This window comes from Enhydra lutris, unplaced genomic scaffold (assembly GCF_002288905.1).
Source record: "Enhydra lutris kenyoni isolate GAN:26980312 unplaced genomic scaffold, ASM228890v2 scaffoldscaffold21, whole genome shotgun sequence".
NCBI classification, from domain to species: Eukaryota; Metazoa; Chordata; class Mammalia; order Carnivora; family Mustelidae; genus Enhydra; species Enhydra lutris.
The window spans coordinates 73,087,674-73,109,909 of NW_019154105.1; the positions used below are offsets into that span (position 1 = coordinate 73,087,674).

The window sequence follows — 22,236 nt, forward strand, 5'->3', positions numbered from 1 at the left end:
TTCCCTGCATCTCTCCTCATCCTCTCCCTGCCCTCCTCCATGTCTCCCAGCCTCCTCCATCAGCTGACCTCCAGCTTGACTTAGCCAATAGGAACCCTAATGAGAGCTGAGAGAGAAGAGGAAGACAAAGCCAAGGAATTTCTCCATCTTGTTCCTCTTGCACATCCTACCTGGCCCTGTCTGCCTCTCTTCTCTCTCTCCAGCTATCTCCCAAGACACTTACCATTGTTTTACCCATTACCTGGTGCCTTTGGTCCTGGACTCTGGTGATGCTGTCTCCATCTTGGTCTCCAACCTAAAGATGGTACAGCTTCATGTCGTCTGTTGCTAATCCAAAGGGTCCTCCCCAGCCTGTCTGACTTCTCAGTCTATCCATCCCTTAGGGGACCAGTTCCCTGTATTGGATTCCCACTGTTGTAGACACTCAGAATAGTTTGTTTGCCTGATTGGATCCAGTCTGATACTGCCCACTTGACGTTCGAGTTCATGAGTTTAAAGTGAGAATAACCAGGATGACTTGTGACTTTTCCCAGTAACATTCATGCTCTTCTTTGGGTGAAGACACAAAGGAGGCAAAGAGTTGGGTTTAACGAGGGCTAGACTTTTGCCAGGAAGAGTTGATGGAAGAAGGAGTTAATAGTGATTTTTTTTTCTAAGATTTTGTTTATTTATTCACGAGAGGCAGAGACAGAAGTGAGAAGCAGGCTCCCTGCAGAGCAAGGAGCCAGATGTGGGGCTCAATCCCAGGACCCCAGGATCTCGACTTGAGCTGAAGGCGACACTTAACCAACTGAGCCACCCAGGCGCCCCAAGCTGATGGTGATTTTAAGGATGGCCCAAAGACCCTCGGCTGGGTTAGGAGATGAGTGAGGTCATGAAAGTGAATAGCAATGCAAGGACGGGAAACTCAATGAGTGAAAAATTAGAATCCATATGTGTTTGATTATTTCTAGAGCAAAGGCGTTGCAGGAAGTGAGCAGGAAGGATAGGTAAGGGTAATTGGCAATTAGGATGCTTGAAGCCAAAGCTTTGGAAGAGATGCTGCAATTATGGCTGACAAGATCTACCTGCGAATGTGGGAGTGAGTGGCTGAGACAGGATGAGGGATGAGAACCAAGGAAATGAGAGGAAGGAACAGCAAGATGTTGAATGGATCGTCTCTATGAGTATTGAAAGGTCAGTGCCCAGCCTGAGGATGCTGAAGGGTCTCTCTCCCCGCTTGCATGAGCCTTGGAGAATCGGGGTCCATCTTATTCTCATCCTTTCTCCATCTACTCCTTCACCATCACCCTGTCTTCGGCCACGGTCACTCCAATTTCCAAGTCCCAACGGCACAGTAAGCCGAGCAGATGTTCACCAGGCCCCAGCACACCTTATCTCATTGTGCTTCGCTTTACTGTGCTTGGCAGATCCTGCGTTTCTTACAAATTGAAGGGCTGGGGCGACCCTGTCTGGACCAAGTCTATCAGCCCCATTTTCCCACAGCCTTTGCTCACTTCTCTGTGTCCCATTTTGGTAACTCCCACAATATTTCAAACTTTTTCATTATTATTATAATATCGGTTAGAGTGATCTGGCATCAGTGAAAGCTCAGATGATGGTTAGTGTTTTTAGCAATAAAGTACAGACTCATTTTAGACATAATGCTACTGCACACTTAATAATCTTCAGTATAGGGGCACCTGGGTGGCTCAGTCATTAAGCATCTGGCTTTGGCTCAGGTCATGATCCCAGGGTCCTGGAATCGAGCTCTGCTCAGCGGGAAGCCAGCTTCTCCCTCTCCATCTGTCCCTGCTTGTGTTTCCTCTTTTGTTGTCTCTGTCAAATAAATAAATAAAATCTTTAAAAAAATAATCTTCAGTATCATGTAGATATAACTTTTATATGTACTGGGAAACCAAAATATCCATTTGACTTGCTTTATTGTGACATTCGCTGTATTGGGGTAGTCTGGAAACAAACCCACTATGTCTCTGAGGCATGCCTGTATTTGCAGATGAAGGAGGAAACCACCGAAGAGCATAAGGATAGAAATAATTAGAACTGAATATTCTGTAGTAGCAAGGACCATTTTCTCCCTTGGCTTCCAACCCTGCCAGTTTCGTTCAGGTCACCTCTGCCTGTAGAGACTCTTCTCCACCCTTCTTCCTCTCCGAGTTATCTGGCCCCCCAAGCCCTCTTTGATCAAGCCTCTGGGGCAATGCTCTGGCATTCTGGAGTGAACACACATGCAGTGGGCTGTTCTTCCACAACTCTTGCCCCATGGGGGTCTCACAGTGTGTTTCCAAAAGGCCTTTCAAGGTTTTGTTTTGTTTTGTTTTGTTTTTTTAAGATTTATTTATTTGAGGGGCGCCTGGGTGGCTCAGTGGGTTAAAGCCTCTGCCTTCGGCTCAGGTCATGATCTCAGGGTCCTGGGATCGAGCCCCGCATCGGGCTCTCTGCTCTGCGAGGAGCCTGCTTCCCTCTCTCTCTGCCTGCCTCTCTGCCTACTTGTGACCTCTCTCTGTCAAATAAATAAAATCTTTAAAAAAAAAAAAAGATTTATTTATTTGAGAGAGAGAGAGAGAGAGAGAGAGCACGAGAGCGTGCGCAATTGGGGGAGGGGCAAAAGGAGAGACTCTCCAGCAGACCTCAAACTCAGCATGGAGCCGAACGCAGGGCTTGAGCTCAGGACCCTGAGATGACAACCTGAATGGAAACTAAGAGCCCAACACTCAACCAACCGAGCCATCCAGGCGCCCCTCGAGGTATTTTTCTTTGAAGACTTCATTTATTTATTTAGAGAGAAAGCTTGAGCAGGGGGAGGGGCAGAGGAAGAGAGAGAAGCTCAAGCAGACTCCCCGCTGAGCACAGAGCCTGATGCAGGACTGGGGCTTAGGCCTTGATCTCAGGACCCTGAGATCAGGACCTGAGCCGAAATCAAAACTCAGACGCTTCACTGATTGAGCCATCCAGGAGCTCCTTCAGGTATTTTTCTAAAGAAAAGAACCATCACTCACTAAGAGGAATTCTGTTCCTCCCCCGAAATGCAGAACTGTAACAGCCACAGCATTGTTCTAATAAAGCAACTCGATCATGTTCCTACTCCCCAAGATAAAATGACATCATGTGGGCGACAGACAGTGTCTAAAAGCTAAATAGCACTTTTCTAATTCAGATGTAAGAGGAGAGAAATTTTATGTACAATGCCACAACCCAGTCAAGTAAGGAGATGATCCAAGAGCTGAAGATCCATTTGTCTGCAGGGCCCTCGTCGGGCCAAGGTGGGGAAGCTGGCTTGTGGTTCGGGCGACGCTCAGTTGAATGCACGCTTGAGTGAATGAATGAAGTGCGTGTAGGGGAATATGATGTTGTAATTTACAGTAAGAAATGTACATTTGGTGTTCATCCCAGTTTCTGGCACAGAGCTCCTGAAACCCTTGGAATTTCCAAGGCAATAAGAGCTATGGGATCATCTTTGGGATAGTATTTGGTCTTTTGGCCTCAGTTCCTGAAATAGCTCCAGAGCCATAAAGGCAAAAAGAGTGTCTTATTATTTATAACAAAACTTTGTCAACTTCACCTGAGTTTACGTTAATGAGGTGAGTTTTAGAAAGCCCATAAGGATGGGGGCTGGTTGCCAGGAGAACCAACCCTGTGATGAGAGGATTAGAACTTTCACACACACACACACACACAAACACACACACACCCCTCCAGGGACAAAAAACTGGAGCTCGACTCAATCACCAATGGCCAGTGATTCAATGAGTCATCCCTACCTAATGAAGCCTCTGCAAAAACCTGAAAGGACAGGGTCCATGGAGCTCATAGGGGGGTGAACACATAAAGGTGTGGGGAGACTGGCTCCCTGAGAGGGCTTGTGGAAGGTTCTCGTCCTTTCCCAAATGCCTTGCCAGGGCATCTCTTCCATCTGGCTGTCCCTGAGTTATATCCTGCTCTAACACACTGGTAAGCTAGTAAATAAACTGTTTTCTTGAGTTCTGTGAGTTCTGCTCTAGGAAAGTAATCAGATGGGAGGGTCGATTGTTGCCACCTCTGATGTATAGCCAATAGGTCAAAGGCACAGGTGATAACCTAGACTTGGAATTGGCGTCTGCCGTGCACTTCCTGTGGGGTCTGACGTGCTCTCCTAGTAGAGTCAGAACTGAATTGAATGACAGACCCCCCGGGCCGTGTTGCAGAATTGATCAGTGTGGGAATAAATGCATACATGTGGTGTGAGAAGTGTTGTCCAGGTAGTGGTGTAAGAGCAGAGAAACACGGCAGTGGGGTGGGTGGGGGGGTGCTGTTCCTTTACAGCACAAGGCAGGGAGATGCTGACCAGGGAGTTTTGAGTCATCTCAATAAAAAACATTTCAGAATTGTGGAGGAAGCCAGGCTAGGTTGGAGAATGAATGGGAGTGAGAAAATGGATACATGCGTGTCTCTCCTTTCCCAGAAGCTGAATGTGGAAAGGCGAGAAACTGGGTAGCGACCACTTAATTGCAGCACCTGGCGTCCCAGTCTGTGCTCAGCCCTGCACCCCAGGCACTGCACTCCCATCATGTCTTCAAGAGCCCCTAACAAAGGACACCATTCCAGCATCCAGCACTCCATCCCCTATATGCCTGGGGCCATGCCGGATACACACCTTCTTGAGTTTTGAAAATAAAATAGAAGAGAAATAAAAAAGATAGGCCTGCAAATGTGGAAGGAAGAGCAAAGAGTTGTGTTATGGACAGAACTGTGTCCCTCACGTTCCATTATGTTGAAGCCTTACCCCTAATGTGACTGTATTCAGACACAGAGCCTTTAAGGAGGTGATTAAGGTTAGATGAGGTCATGAGGATGGGGCCCTGATCCACTAAGACTGGTGTCCTTGGAAGAGGAGGAAGAGACACAGGAGTGCACATGCACAGAGGAGAGGCCATGGAGGACACAGTGAGAAGGTGGCTGCAAGCCAGACAGAAAGGCTTTACTAGAAACCAGACCTGTGGCCATCTTGACCTAAGACTTCTAGCCTCCAGAAGCCTGAGAAAATTAATTTCCATTAAGTCACCCAGCCTGTGATACTTCATCATGACAGCCCAAGCAGACTAATACATGAAAACAACAACAACAATAAATAAACAGTAACTTGATAAAATAAATAAATAAGACATAATAATCAAGTGGGGAGGTTACTGCAGGATACCAAACCTGGATTTTTCTTCACAAGTTTTCACGGGTCTGGCTCTAGTTGGCATAACTGAAGGGAAAAGAAAAAGGGGAGAAACGGGACACACAGATTGTCATACAACAGGACGCTGGTTCCTCCCCACCCGCCCCCTCCCCCCACCCCCCTCCCTCCACCCCCCCACTGCCCCCTAACCCTCCCCACTGCCCCCTCTACCCCCACTAGTAGGCCCCAACCGCTGTTCCTGGGCCTCCATTCCCCGGACTTGAGGGTCTGGCCATCAGACTGAGGCAAACACTCCACCTCCAATAAAGGCAATTGTTTGCGTCCGGAGCCCTCTACCTCAGTCTCAGGTCACTTCGTAGTGTTCTCAAAGGTTCGCTTGGTTTTTAAACCTCCCAGTTTAGACGACAAAAGTTCCACGGTGGGAGTTGCTGACTTTTTTTTCCTTACGATTTCTGCCAGGATCAAAAGCAGCTTGAGCCTTTCCTGTTGTTATCGACCCTCGGAGGGCCGCCCTGCAGCCCAAGGCCTCGCTGTGATCCGCGCAGCGCCCGGGATTAGGGGGGATTCGGGCCGCGTTTGGCGGGACTGCACCGGGCGCGCGCACCTTGCGTCTCTGCTGCCGGCGGATAATAGACCCAAAGCGCTGTATCGCTCGCAAATCCCACCCCCACTCCTTTCACTGCTAACTTTAGGGAGAGAACTGCATTAATTAGTTAAACAGCTGAGCTGCTCAAAGGCTTCTTTTCAGCTGCAACGTTCACGTGTCAGCCTCTTTTAGCCGGGGCAGGTCGCGGCTGCCAAGGGTGGGAGACGGAGGGCGGCCTCTCGAGAAGCCCCCGTTTCAACAAGGCCAATTTCCAGCCTGCTTTGCAATGCAAATGCTTACAAGCGCTTCCCGGCCTGCTGCTTAGAATTAGACGGAGTAAAGACACTTGGGAGGGATACGGTTTGGTTTCCAGCCTTTTCCTCTTACGGCTAAAACCGATTTCTTCAGATCGGTCCTCGGTTTAGCTGTGCTCAGAGTTTATATGGCATAAGGAAGATTTCTTTATGCCCGGGGATGAACAGTTTAAAATGGGAATCGCGTACTGTTGTTTTAAATGGATTTAAAACAGTGTCTTTTAAACAGATCCCTTAGAACCGTTAGCCTTGAAAATGTTATTTGGCCGCACACAATTCCAGGCTCCTTGGGCTTCTTTTACTCAGTAGGGCATCTTACTTACCGAGTCCTACAGGAGGCAAATGTGCTCTTTGCAGTTGTGTGCCTGCCAAGCATACAGTAAGCATCACTAAATAATTTCTTTGGTGAGTTAGTTACGTGCAGTTGCATTCATCTCTTAGCTCAGACTAAAATGTTCCTTTGGCCATTTTGTAGATCTTTGTCACAAATGAGCATTGTCCCTACATTTGTTGCATCCTTAGCAATTCAAGCAAACAAGCAAAAAATGTTACCACGCGCTAGATGATGTCCTTTTGTGGTTAATTTAGTTTTTTGTGGTTTTGTTTTTGGTTTTGTTTTTGTTTTATTAAGTGAATCTCTATAATATAACCAAGATTGCCCTCTTCTGATAGTTCTTCTGGGAGCAGTTCTCAAACTCCTGACCGTGATGAAAGAGGCACACCTTTTTGGGGGGTCTGGACCCCAGAAACATTGCTATGGAGGAAAGGAAAGATGGTAAGAGGCAGGGGCAGAGTGGAGCAAAGGAAGGCAGCAGGGACAAGCCCTGTGTTCTCCGACTCACACACTGCCCCCCGCATCAGCCTGGGACTCAGCCCTGCCTTGAGAACCCCCCAGTCCAAGGAAACACATAAGGAAAGGATCACAAGATAAAGTGATAATGATGGACATTTTTTAGCTTTTCTATTTACTAAATGTCACCGTTTTGTTGGCCCAGAAGCAATTGACAAAGCAGGAGGCTGTAGCAGACACAGGTACCCAGACGAGCCCATCCCCTGCCTCCAGGACCTGTGGCTCTGGTGGCCTGGCTCCTCTAGGCGGGAGGCAGGTTAGCTGAGCAAAGGTGTGTGGTGACCAGGCCTGGGCAAAGAGGGGCTGCTCGGCCTCCCAGAGCACATTACCCAAAGCCACATGCCAGAGCTCTTGGCTGCATTTCCAGGAACAGCTGCCTCCTTGCTATTTCAAGAACCACCGCCACCCCCCCACCCCACCCACCCAAGGCAGGTTATCTAAAAGGTCACTAACGAGAGCCTGTTGTCCTTTGTAATAGTTCAAGCCCCATCAGCGCTGCATGCTCAGTCATCAGGAATGTGGAAGAAGCAGGGCCACGGCGGACAATAGGAATGGGAAGAAAGCCAGCCCTCTGGCCAGACTTCTAATGCTCAAATACAAGGGCGGCCATGTCCCCAGGAACCTCCCCCCCGCCCCCCGTTAGAGGCATGAGGGTTTCCTGTAAGTCCATCGGAAGACAGTTCATCTTGAACAAGTCCCTCCGAGGCAGGGCCACAGGGAGTCGCGAGCGTTTGGGCAACAGCAAAGACCTGATTTCATCTGGCTTGTTATCTTCCCCACAGCCACTTTGGTGCAAGCAAATGGGATCAGCGCTTCAGAAAAGCTTGAGAGAGAGTCAAGCCAAACAAGCCCAAGCTGCCCCTCTCTGTGTGTCCCAGTCTGTTTCCCCCAAAAGAAGCGAGACCCGCAGGAGAGAGAGGGAGGAGGCTCAGCTCAAAATGCTTTTCCCCATCCCACCCCTGTCCGTGCTCCACCCATCTCCCTCTTGCCCATCCCCCTGAAGCGACATCTTCTGGAAGAAGCTGCCTTTCATCTGTCACCTCCATTATGGCTCTGTAGCCTATAATACGGTGCTGGGTTAAATTACAAAGAGAAGCAGAAGAATTCAAAGGAAGGATTCAATTCAAAAAGGGGACAACCTTCTCTTGACTGTGCCAAGCATTTGTATTTCCCCCCTGACCTAGACAGCCTTACCATTCTCATCAGCTTTTCTAAAAACGCCAGACTTCTTCCTGACCTCCCTCTTCTTAGAGCATTTTCATTAGAAAACTTGTAAATTCTTTCTCTGTCCCTTTGAGATGTATATAAATCCTTTCTAAAGCCTCTTGCCAATTTTACAACTCAGGAATGTCTTTCCCTAGGACCTAGGGACCATCTCTTTGAAATGTAATCATCAAAGGAGATAATTTCTCCATCTCCAGTCTCTGTGGGAGGGCAGGGGCTGACTTCAGGGGGATCTCTTGCTCCAAGTTGTAAAACTACCTCCTGTCATAAAATAGGAGAAGTTTATTAGCAAACACAAATGAACTAGGACTCCCCCCACCCCATCTCCCACCAACACCCTCCAGTGTTTTGCCACTAGCTCACCCCAGTCTTGAAAAACCCTCCGCTCCTCTAGGGCAGGGCAACTGAGTTCAGACTAAGTTGTTCCGACCTCTCTCCTTTTTGCATAGTCTTGCATTAAGTTTTCCTTGCCCATTTAACTTTGCTTGGTGCAGTCTTTACGCCGACACCCCCCTCTTCACCCTCCAAAAGCCATCTCATCCCTCTGTGGCAGTGGCTCCCAATCTTTGGTGTGTTTCTGAATCACCTGGAGGGCTTGATAGAACACGGTGTCTGAACCAGTAGGCCCGGGGTGGGGTTTGATAGGTTTCCAACAAGTCTCCAGACAAGACGTGGCTGGTCCAGAGAGCATACTTCACCTGTTTTTTGCACACACTGTCTGTCCTAAGCTTCTGAGGCCCCCAGAGTTGATGGAGGCTCTGGTACCCTTCCCATAATGAGGTCATTTCTCATGATGGAGACGTGTTCTTCCCCCACAATCTTCTCCCTCTCTCCCTTTTTCATACTTGTCCTCCTTTATTCTCTGGCCCCACCTTCCCCCTTCTTCCACCCCTAGGTCACAGCAGTTCTCTTCCACTCCACCTCCCCGCCCCGCCCCAAACAGCAGCCTGCTACTCCTTCAGGTAACCCTAAATCTTTCCATCTTCAAGGCTGTAGTTGTTTTAACCACCAAATCCTTCTCGGAACCCCCTTGGCCCTCAGCTGGGGAGGAGGGAGGGGGCTTCCCTCAGATTCCCTTGTTACCTAGCAACTGGTCTCCTCGCTGACGAGTCACTGCCCCTGCGGAGATGCTGGCTAATATGCACACAACAAAGGGAAAGTGACACCACCACTCCAGTTCCCCCCTTGGAAGGCCTCCCTGTTCATTAGCACTGTGATAAGTGGCTTGCTATGGGCAGCCCCGCCTCCCGCCCCCGACACCCCCCTCCCCCATTAAGCCAGCCACACTGCTCCTCCTGGGGAACTTGGAGAGATGGCAGCTTGTCAAGCTCCCAAGACACTGGGTATGTACCAGAAATTTCAGATTAATCCCTAATTACATCCAGCCCATCACCTTTGTAATAGAAGCCATGATAGTCTTTCCCTTGTCATTTTCTAGTCAGAGGGGCCATGTGGAGAGCTGTATCCATATTCATGCCTGTGTTTTCTATTTTGTTATTCCATCTTCTCATTACACTTCAAAATGAAGGGCTCTTCTTTTCTCCTGCAAAACTTTAGGAAAGAAGCTGTCTGTTCAACACCTTTCAAGGTCTACCCCCACCCCCCACCATCTCTTGTTCCTTCTCTACACACATTCATGAATTAACCGCCCTGGGCCCAGAGTTGGTCACTGACTTTATCACAGCAGATGCAGATGCCCTCATGCGGCACCATATGGTGGAAAGTTGGTCGATCCTGGGCCAACTGAGGAAGGGAGGTTGCTCAACCTCACTCTTTATAATCCCGGAAGGGCCAAGAGACTAAGAGAGAAGGAAGGGAGAGAGAGACAAAGAGGAAAAAATGAATTCCGCTCTCAAAAAAGGCATTCGTGGTAGTAATACTCAGAACAGAGTGATAAATTGCCCAGATGCCCAGGAGGTGAATGTGTCATCAGGAGACACAACAGAAGATCATTAGATTGACTTTAGGAATGATTGGTCATTTATATAGACCACAGCAATCATAGAGATAAATCTATATTATCTATTTAAGTATACATAATGCATGCAACATCTAAATACATGTGACATTTATTTATAGACATTGGGGGGAAAGAACGCAAGAGAGTTTGAATACACTGGTTCAAAATGCATGCAAAATATATGTGACTGTTCGGAAAAATTAGAATATGTGAGAAGATATGAATAGTACAGAGCTGCACTATCAATATGGTAGCGCTAGCCATGTGTAGCTATCAATCGTACTAAAAATATGGCTCGTCTGAATTGAGATGTGTCATGAGTGTAGAAGAGGAGTCAAGGACTTAGTCTGAAAAAATATATATCCCACTCATTATTTCTATGGGATTACATGTTGAAATGTTTCTGTTTGTAATATATTGGGTTCAATAAAATATATGATTGAAATTAATTCCACTTGTCTTTTTTTACTTTTTTAATGTGGTCACAAGAGAATTTTAAATTACATATGCAGCTTGCATTGCATTTCTGTTGGGCAGTGCTAGCTTATAGTTTAATGTTTATTAGGTCCCTTTTTTCTATAAAATTGCTAAACTTCTTGTTCTCTTTGTATGTATAAGGTGTGTGAGTTATGGAATACGGAGTGATTTAAAAGCAATGTTTTCCCAAAGACCAGTCTAGGGCTGGTGTTCTGGGTCTTATAACAGACCACAGAAAAACAATGGAAATTGTTGCTTCCCTAAGAAGATAGGGAAAGTGAGGTGTGGAGAAGTGGAAAGGGAACATGGAAAGGGAGGGATGAAGGCCACATACTTCGGAAGTGATAGGAACACTGCAAAAACTAAATGTATGGCCTGGCAAGAAGAGTAGATATCCTCCTTCTAAAATGTCATTTGTCACTCTTCCTCCCCAAACCAACTCTTTCCCACTGGCCTGTCAGCTTGATCTCTCAGATTTGAGAAATGTCCTTCTACTAATTGTCCACAGAGAAAGAACACATTCATTAAGCTATGAGTCAATTCTGTATCACAGCATGGAATTTATTATTTTGATCATTTATGTGTTTGACCCCATTGTTAGAATTCTTCCCTTCAGGACTGTTTGCTGACCACAGATTTTGATGGGGGGGGCGTGTGGGTGGTAGTGTGCTGAGCAGAGCAGTGGGGGGGCCAAGGATGGGGACTGAGACATGGCCGTGCCACAGGGTAGAAGGACACGGCAGAGCAATGAGATGTATACTAAACTGCAATAACTAATTTTTAGCTACCACTAGTCATGGGTGTGTGATCAGGATGTTCTACTAGCCAGGAGAAATTTCAGCACACGCTCTCAGAAGCAGTTTGGGAGAGGATGAGGTAAAGAACCTAGGCGGAGTCTTCATTTCAGAGACTTCGTCTGACCTAAGAGAATAGTCCTTGCGTTCGGGTCTGATCCTGCTGGTGGCTGCCTTGTAGGCTGCTCTTATTACAATGGACAAATTCCCCCAAATTAAACCATGGTCACAGAACCCATTAAATGTGAAAGAACTTTTTGGGACGCCTGGGTGGCTCAGTTGGTTAAGCAGCTGCCTTCGGCTCAGGTCATGATCCCAGCGTCCTGGGATCGAGTCCCACATCGGGCTCCTTGTTCTGTGGGGAGCCTGCTTCTCCCTCTGCCTCTGCCTGCCACTCTGTCTGCCTGTGCTCGCTCTCTCTCTCTCTTTCTGACAAATAAATAAATAAAAATCTTTAAAAAAAAATGTGAAAGAACTTTTTTAAGAGAAAAAAATTGAGATACAATACATTCTTTGTTAAGAAAAGGATATTGTTATCCCATTTGTACAATAAACATTAACTGAACTCCTATCAGGTAGCGTTCATCCATTTGATAAATCGTGAGCCCCTACCATGCAGAATATTGTGTAGTTGACACCCTAGACTCTGAAGACTGCCTTTCAAATCCTGGCTCTATTCCTTCCTATCTGGATGACCTTGCACAAGTGATCTCATCTCTCTGAGCCTTTTTCTTCATCTGTAAAGGGGAGTAATAATATAGTGTCATTGTGACAATTAAATAAGTGAATACATACCAAATACTTCATACGTGAAAAATACTAGCTAGAGTAGTCGTTATACATGTATTTGCTACTATATGCTAGCCAATGTGTGATAGGGACACGAAGAGAGCACAACACAATCTTTGCCCTCAAGGTGACTCAATCTAGTGGACTTTCACACCTTATTACTTGATTTAACCTTCACCACCAGCTGGTGAGTTAACATTATTAATCTGAGGCTGAAGTAGATTCAATTTCCTGCCTGGGATCACACAAATAATAAATAAGGGGTGTGATTTGGGATGCCTGGGTGGCTCAGTTGGTTAAGTGTCTGCATTCGGCTCAAGTCCTGATCCCAGGGTCCTGGGATAAAGTCCCTCGTCAGGCTCCTTGCTCAGCTGGGAGCCTGCTTCTCCCTCTGCCTGCTGCTCTCCTTGCTTGTGTGTGCTCTCTCTTTCTCCCTCTCTCTCACAAATAAATAAATTAAAAGCTTTAAAAAAAAAAATAAGGGGTGTGATTTAGAGCTAGTTATTCTGGCCCTAGGTGCATTGCTCTTTGCTCAATATTATGCTGCCTTTCCAGTCTCCCAGAAGGCAAGCCTTAGCTCAGTCTATGAAGCAGAAGGCTCTACTCCCAACAGCATTATAGAGATCTTTTCTTTGCTACAGGATTAGTTAGGGTGTCTGGGAAAGCAAGTAACACCGAGTCCTAATGGAATTAAAAAAAAAAAATTATCCCACATTTTTGAAAGTTTCAGTGTAGGTTTCTTCAGGGTTTGACAGTTTAATGGTACTATGGAGGACCCAGAGTCACTGCAGGTCCCTGCTCTCAACATGTCGGCTTTGTGACAGGGTCACAAAATGGCTACCATGCTCCCTGGCATCCTATTCAGATGCAACAGCCTCCAAAAGAAGAGAAAACACCTCGAGGAAATGTCCCAAGCTCTGCATATGTCTTATTCGGTCAGAAGACCATCCTTTTTTATTTTATTTATTTTTTTTATTAAAACAATTTTTTTTTTAATTTGACAGAGAGAGATCACAAGTAGGCAGAGAGGCAGGCAGAGAGAGAGGAGGAAGCAGGATCCCTGCTAAGCAGACAGCCTGACTCGGGACTCGATCCTAGGACCCTGAGATCCTGGCCCAAGCTGAAGGCAGGGGCTTAACCCACTGAGCCACCCAGGTGCCCCAGAAGACCATCCTTAAAGCAGTCACTGACAAGGAAAATGGGATTAACATGATGGACTCGGTGAAATCATCATTCACCCCTCCCCAGATGGAAAAATAAAGTGACCATCGCATAGCATGTGAAGCCCCTTCACGTGAAGTGGGGTGGGCACAACCACAAAGTCAGAGATCCTGCTGTTATTACAAAGGCGGTCAACAGTGTTTGCTACAAGGGACATCGAGTAATATTTATCATCACCAAGTAGCATTTATCGAGTACCATTACTTTAACAACTAAGAGAGTTCTCATCTCAATTTAGAAAAATCCAAAATCAAGGAAGACTGTAGATAAGGTAAATGTGGATGTCTATCACGCCATAGTGATGACTGATGACATTTTTACGGTTTTTCCAAAATTCTTTTTATTTTGAGCTTGGTTGGAGTCATTGAAACATCCAAGTTGTCCCAATCAGTTCAAACTTTTAAAAACGTTATTTGTGAGTGTTTCTTTTTGGGACAAGCTTCTTCTTTTTCTTTTCTTTTTTTTTTTTTTTTTAACAAAAAATGGGGCCAAACTAGTAAAAAACGCAAAGAGATGTGTAGTAACCAAAGAGAAATGTTATCCTTCCTAGGAGACAGGATTTTATGGGATTCCTGGATCTTTTTTGTATCTGATTGTTGAGGTCCTGACAGCTTTTCAATTGAGGAATACAGTCATGTCTGTTAAACTAATTGTAGCTGTTCACTCCACTATATAATTTTACAACATTTCAGCTTCAAATAGAATGGCTTCAATAAACATAAAGCAGACTGACACATCCCAGATTTCTGCAGTTTATTTTACACCAAGAAATTACATTTAGAGATTTCCAGACACATGCTATAAATGAAAATTCAACAGGAAGTTTCTTTCACTTCCTCTAGATCTGACCTACATTTCAAAAATATGTGAGTGGGCTATAACCAGGAATCTCTTCTCTTGCTGCCATTATTCACAGTGTATTTTCCAGAGATCTTTTTTTCTCCTCACTGACTTTAATGGCCATTGAGGGAACAGTAGACACTGGGAGTCTTTAGAGAGCACTAAGTGAAATGGCAAATGTTGTCAATAGGGATGGCCAACCCGTATAGCTCTGGGCTACGCGCATCTATCAGATTAACCAGAAAAGTCAAATCTCCGTGCTCTTAGCATGGACCAGATGAAAATCATAGCTTTTACATCTATGTCACCTTAGATATTTTTAGTCTGAGCAGCCATTTGGTGGCTATATCCTCCCAAGATCATACGCCACCCACTTATCCACTCTAAAGGAGTGGGGTGGTGATGCTTTAGATCCAGTATGTGTAACATGGCTTTTTAGAGAACGGTGCTGTATAAATTTAAGACCTAGTTAAAAATGAGCTGAGGCCCATAACACACCAAGTGACACAGATTTGATTGTACTCTGAGCTGCAGTATAAACATGGAACGTTTCCACATCTCCTGTACCTGCCATCTTAAGAGTTCTGGAGCTCAGAACACATGTCTGGCGTTGCCCTTAGATACATGTATGTGACTTTGTGCCTGCCAAAATATGTGCTTCCTAGAGGCTTTTTACCATTTCATGTCAGAGTGACAGGTGGATAAGATCCTTCTACCAGCCAGGGCCACTTCTCTGTCTGTATCCCAGGCAAAAAAATGCCAGGAGACATGGAGGGAAGGGGGGAGCACAGTTAAGTAATAAATCTTTTAATTCAGTTTAAAGAGCTGATGTTGCGTAACAATATTCAGAGTGGGAAAGTTATAGGCATTTCCATCTTTAGCAAAAATTTAAAATTCAAAGGCATCTGGGGGTCAGACAGGTCATATAAATTACCAAGTGGCTGAACTAAGACAGTAAGAAGTGATAAGGACTGGGATAAATAGGAGAGTATAAATTCTGCTTACGGGCATTCATATTTTAAAAGTGAGAAACATTTTTTTTTTTTAAAAACCTGCCTATCCAGATAAAATAGAGCCTCTAATGATTCCGTATGATATTATGTAGAAGCAGCTAGGAAGATGGTGGTTGTTGGTTTTTTTGTTGTTTTTTTTAGAAAACTATTTATTTGACAGAGAGAGAGACAGCGAGAAAGGGAACACAAGCAGGGGGAGTAGGAGAAAGAGAAGCCGACTCCTGACCTTGCAGGGAGCCCGACGTGGAGTTCAATCCCAGAACCCTGGGATCAGGACCCAAGCTGAAGGCAGATACTTAACGACTGAGCCACCCAGGTGCCCCTTGGTTTTTTGTTGTTTTTTTTTTTAAAGACATTTGGTGCTTCTGCTTAAAAGCCAGCTAGCCAGACTCCATTTTAGATAAAGTACAAAGTACTGCATGTATTGAAACTCATATTTAGTCTTGGGTTAAATAAGACAGTGTCTGTGTTTCTTCTCCCATGGCGCTTGTCACAGAACAACTATGACAATAAAAATAGTAATCACTAATACTCATATGGTCCTTACTAGGTGCCAGACAACCTTCTAAGCAGTTTACATAATTAACTAATTTTGCATTCTTGAAACAACTTTATGAAGTGGATACTACTATCCCCATATCATGTGGAAGGAAATAAAGGTCCAAAGTCACCCTGTTAGGAACAGGTAGAGGTTGGGTTTGAACCAGTTTACAAGTTTACGGAATGCTTCTCGACTAAACAGTGTGATTTGAACTTCGGAAGCATTTCAATGGCTTCCTCATCATTTAGAGATCATATTTTTCCCAACTCAAACAACTCATTGATTTAAAGTTTGAATTTTGAACTTTTTTAAAGCACTTTTCATAGTAAGAAATGTATTTTACCTCTTAATCCATTAGACATATACACATTATAATTCTCACCCTCACAGCCTACAATGAACTCATATCTGTTTTATCCTTTTCTGTCTGTGCCATTTTAAAAAATGTGGTCACAAACAGTTTGATTTCTGTAACTTGGGTTTTTTAAAAAGATTTTATTTATTCATTTGACAGAAAGAGAGGTTGAGCACAAACAGGGGGAGCAGCAGGCAGAGGGAGAAGCAGACTCCCTACAAAGCAAGGAGCCTGATGTGGGGCTCGATCCCAGGTCCCTGGGATCATGATTTGAGCCAAAGGCAGAGCTTAACGGACTAAGCCACCTAGGCATCCTGATTTCTGTAATTTGGAAATCACTATAAAAGGATACGTTATCAGCCCAAATATGTGCACGGTCTGACATTGATGTCAAAAACAAAAACAAACAAAAAAAACTTCATGAAAATTATTGCCACTGCCTTGATTTCTACCTCCCAAATTTAGGCATTAGCATAGTTGCTCAGTGAACTAGCAGGAAGGCAGTTGAGATGTTGGCAGAGTAAGACCCTGCAGTCACCTCCTCCACGGACAGAACAAATCTACAGCTACATATGTAAACGTTTCCTCTGAAAAAGACCTGAAGACTACCTGAATAAGCTCTTCCATAACAAAGGATAACAAAGAGCAACACCAGACTGGTAGAAGAGGCCGAGCCATGGTCTCCCCAAAATTCCTACCTCACTGCGGCGGCCTGCAGTCAAGAGAGATCACACAAATAGGGACCTTCTCCTTGAGGAGCAGGGCTTTGTGCCCCACATCAGGTACCCCAACACGTGGCAGCCGCACCAAAGAGAAAAGCCCTCAAAACCTCTGGTTTCAAAAACTTACCAGGCCTACATCCAGGAAACCATAGGGCCGCAGGGAATGGAGATGGCTTTTAAAGGGCTGGGGGCGGGGATAGGCGGGGGGTTGTGGGGGGCAGAATCATGTGCCCTGGGATCCAGCATGGGAGCTGCAGTTTGAAAAGCACCTAGACCCTAAGTAAAGGAGATCCATTCGCTCATCTGAAAGCATATGCCAGAAGGGCGGGAGCCTTTTGGGATTCTATGGGACAGAGAAGCTGGTGGGCACCATTTTTAGAATTCTCCTTCTACCCTGGCTCTGACAGATAGCATTTTGCTCTCTCCCTCCAACCCACTAGCACGGGGAGGGGGCGGGGGGATTGTAGGGGCAAGCCTCCCCCACCTGCTGCTCCTGGGACCCCACCTCAGCTGGCCAGACCAGCTTGGTCTCTGTGCACCACTCCACCACAGCCTGGTCAAAGCCCAAGGGGCAAGCGTCCTGTTCGCACACCCCACTCCACGATGACCCCACCAAAGCTGGCTTTGAGCACCTGTCTCTGGTGGCCACGCGGGACTGCACTTCTGGGATCTACAAATCTGAAACAACTGGGCTAAAGTCTCCAATCCGAATCATAGGGAGCAGCTGCATGGATTAAAAAAACAAGGCCCGGTGCGCCTGGGTGGCTCAGTCGTTGGGTGGCTGCCTTCAGCTCAGGTCATGATCTCAGGGTCCTGGGATCGAGCCCCGCATCGGGCTCTCTGCTCAGCAGGGAGCCTGCTTCTCCCTCTCTCTCTGCCTGCCTCTCCACCTACTTGTGATCTCTCTCTGTGTCAAATAAATAAATAAAATATTAAAAAAAAAAACAAAAACAAAAAACAAGGCCCATCCACGCGCTGCCTGCGAGAGACTCACTTCAGAGGTAAGGATCCACACAGACCAGCAAGAAGAGACAACACTTGTAAATATTTATGCAGCCAACACAGAGCACCTAAGTATTTAAAGCAAATACTAATAGTCCTAAAAGGAGAGGTTGACAGCAGTACAGTAATACCGCTTTAGTTTACCTCATTGACTTTAATTTACTGACTTTAATACTTCACTTACATCAATGGATACAAAAATCCAGACAAAAATTAATAAGGAAATGTCGACTTCAGAGACACATTAGACCAGATGGACCTAACAGACATATACAGAGCATTTCATCCAAAAGCAGCAGAACATACGTTATCAAGGACACATGGAGCAATCTCCATGATAGCTCTCATGTTAGGACACAGAACAAGACTCAATAAATTTAAGAAGATTGAAATAATATCAAGTATTTTTTCTGACCACTGTGGAATGAAACTAGAAATCAGTTACAAAAAGAAAACTGGAAAAAAATCACAAATAGGCGGAGAGTAAAAACTAGGCTGCAGAACAACCAATGGGTCAACGAAGAAATCACAAACAACCTTGAGACAAACGAAAATGGAAATACAACATCCCAAAATCTAGGGCATGCAGTAAGAAGCAAGTTCACAGTGATACAGGCTTACCTAAAGAAACAAGAAAAATTTCAAATAATCTAACACTACAGCTAAAGGAACAGAAAAAGAGCAAATGAAGCCCACAATTAGTAGAAGGAAGGAATGAAGATCAGAGTGGAAATAAATGGAGACTAAAAAGACAATAGAAAGGAAAGTAAGAGCTGGTTCTTTGAAAAGATTAACAAAATCAACAAACCTTTAGCTAGACTCACTAAGTAAAAAAAGGGAGGGCTCAAGTCAAGCGCCTTCAAGTGAAGGCTTGACAGAGTTTCCACCGGGACCTGGCAGGCAGGTACTATGCACTGGAGAGCATGACAGCAGCTCATCAAGGACCATTTCCTCTTCCACAAGCCCTGCCGCCTTTACCCCTGGCCTCGGCATCCACCACTCAGACAAGAAGACCTTCCTGCTGTGGATCCACCAGGAAGACCACCTGTGGGTCACCTGCACGCAGAAGGGAGGCAACAACATGAAGGTGCTCACTCCCTTCTACAATGACCTCACCCAGACGGAAACATTTCTCAAGTCTAAGAATTAGGAATTCATGTGGAACCCTCACCTGGGCTACTTCCTCACCTGCCCACCCCATCTGGGCAGAGGGCTGCAGGCAGGTGTGCACATCAAACTGCCCCACCTGGGCAAGCATGCGAAATTCCCGGAGGTGCTCCAGTGGCTGCTGCTTTGGAAACGAGGCACAGGCTGTGTGGACACAGGGCTGTGGGCGGGGTCTGCGGGGTCTGCAATGTCTCCGACGCAGACCACCCCGGCTTCTTGGAGGTAGAGCGGGTAAAGATGGCGGTGCACAGGTGACGCTGCTTATGGAGGTGGAGCGGCAGCTGGAGCAGGGCCAGGCTATTGATGACCTCGTGCCTGCCCACAAGCGAAGCACCTGCGTGCCCTGCCGCCTCCACCAGCCCTACCGCTTCCTAACTTGCTCCCCGACAGTGTCTGCCAGCACCCCTGATATTTGCCACCTGGCAGCTGAACTCTTTGCCTCACCGGAGGGACTTCTGTCGCCCTTGGTAGAGTTTACTTTTGTGGCTAAGATGTTGCTGATGCTGAACTGAACTAGGGTTTTGGCCTGCCAGAAAACAAAACAAAACAAACACCAAGAAAACCCACAATAAAACACACACACACAGAATTTAGATTCAAAAATCCTCAACAAAACTTAGAAAACCAAATTCAATAATGCATAAGGGATCATACACCTTGATCAAGTGGGATTTATTCCAGGGATGCAAGGATGGTTCAACATCTGTGAATCAATCAATATAACAACCACACTATAAAATGAATAAATAAATAAAGGATAAAAATAATTTGACCACATCAATAAATGCAGAAGAAGCATTAGACAAAATTCGAGATCCATTCATGATAAAAACTCTCAACAAAGTGGATATAGACCAGCAGAGCTGTTCATTCAGCCCAGGCCTAATTTAACACTAGACTACTGCCATTTTTTGCTTCTTTATTTTTAAATTTTATATAAGTGTAACATATGTACATGAAAATGCACAAATCATAGTAGTCAGCCTCAGACACAGCCAGGGCCTGAGACGAGCAAGATCAGCACCCAGGAGCCCCTCATGTTCATTTCGGCCTCTGCCTCCTTGGGTATAACCATAACCTTGACTGGCTTCTAACCATGACAGTCTGTTTTGCCTAGTTCTGAACTTGCATAAAAAATAGAATCACACAGTGCACACTCTCTTATGTCATTTTTGTTTCTCAGCTTCATGTTTAGGAGAGCCAACCATGTTGTGTGTAATTATAGTTTATTGACTTTGCATTCATTGTTGTCAAGCATTCTGTTGCCTCAACAGGCAGGATTTACGTATCACTTCTACTGCTCAGGGCCTTTGAGTGATCTGGTTTGTGACCACATGTGTGGTGTTGCTGTGAACATTCTAGCCCATCCCGGATCGTATTTTAAATTTTTGATGCAGGACTGCCCATCAGGCAATCTTGATCAGGAAGATGGTTCACTCCCAAGATTCATGTTTTTGGAGTTGTGATACCCTATTTTTACTTCTTTAGGCACATACTTCCTCCCAAAATGATGTATGGCATAGATTTTTGTTTTTAATTAAATTAATCTGGGACGCCTGGGTGACTCAGTCATTTAAGCAGCTGACTCTTGATTTTGGCTCAGGTCATGATCTCAGGGACCTGGGAATAGAGCCACATGTTGGGAGACACATTCAGGGGGGAGTCTGCTTGATTCTCTCTCCCTCTCCCTCTCCCTCTGCCCCTCTCCCCACTTGCACACGCACACACATGAGTGCTCTCTCTCAAATAAATAAATCTTTAAAAAAGAAATAAAATTAATAAAATTAACCTGGATTAAGGACAAAAAAAAATCCTCAATCTATGTGAAACATACCTCAACACTGTAAAAGCAGTAAGTGGCAAGCCCATAGCTAGCATCATACTTAAGAGCTTAAAGATGAAAGCTTTCCCCCTAAGATCAAGACAAGACAAGGAAGCCCACTTTCACCACTGTTATTCAACATAGTATTGGACGTTCTAGCCAGACAAATTAGGTAAGAAAAGAAATAAAATCATCCAAATTGGAAAGAAGTAACACTGTCACTATTCACAGATGACAGGATATTATTTACAGACAGGAAACCCTAAAGACTCCACCAAAAAACAAAAACAAAAACAAAAAAACAAAAAAAACCAACTGCTAGAATAAACAAATTCACAGTAAAGTTGCAGTATACTAAATCAATATACAAAATCTGTTGTGTTTTTATATGCTAACAACAAACTGTCAGAAAAATTAAGAAAATCATCCCCTTTACAATTGCATTAAAAAGAATGAAATGCCTCAGAATAATTTTAACCGAGGAAGTGAAAGACCTGTACCCTAAAATGTATAAAACACTGATGAAAAGAATTGAAGAAACCACAAATAAATGGAAAGATATTCCATGCTCATGGATTAAAATAATTATTATTGTTAAAAATGTCCACACTACCCAAAGCAATCTACAGATTCAATACAATGCAAGCTTTATTAAAATTTCAATGACATTTTTCACAGAAATAGAACAAGCAATCCTAAAATTTGTATGGAACCAGAAAAAATCCTAACTAGCCTCAGCAACCCTAAGAAAAAAGAGCAAAGCTGGAGGCCTCATGCTCCCTCATCTCAAATTTTTTATTATAAACCTATAGTAATTAAAACAGTATGGTACTGTCATAAAATAGACACATAGATCAATGAAGAGAATATAGAACCCAGAAATAAATTCATGCATATATGGTCAATTAAGTCACTACAAAGGAGGCAAGAATATATAATGGGGAAAGGAGAAGCTCTTTAACAAATGGTGCTAGGGAAATTGGACAACCACATGTAAAAGAATGAAACTGGACCACTTTCTTACACTATATACAAAAATAAACTCGAAATGGATTAAAGACTTGCATGTAAGACCAGAAACAATAAATCTCCTAGAAAAAAATGTAAATGATAAGCTCCTTGACATTGGTCTTAGCAATATCTCTTTGAATCTGACTCCAGAAACAATGGCAACAAAAGCAAAAATAAACAAATGAGACTACATCAAATTAAAAAGCTTCTACACAGTAAAGAAAACCATCAACGAAATATAAAGGCGACCTGCCAAGTGGGAAGATATTTGCAAACCATATATCCAGTTAGAGGTTAATATCCAAAATATACAAAGAACTCACATAACTCAATAACAACAACAACAAATCCAATCAAAAAATGGGCAGAGGGCGCCTGGGTGGC

The 22,236-nt window shown here is 44.7% G+C and overlaps 1 pseudogene; it reads left to right on the plus strand.

Moving 5' to 3' along the window:
* The first annotated feature begins 3,211 nt into the window (after window positions 1-3,211).
* Window positions 3,212-19,531, plus strand: LOC111148893 (annotated as a pseudogene).
* Window positions 19,532-22,236: the final 2,705 nt, after the last annotated feature.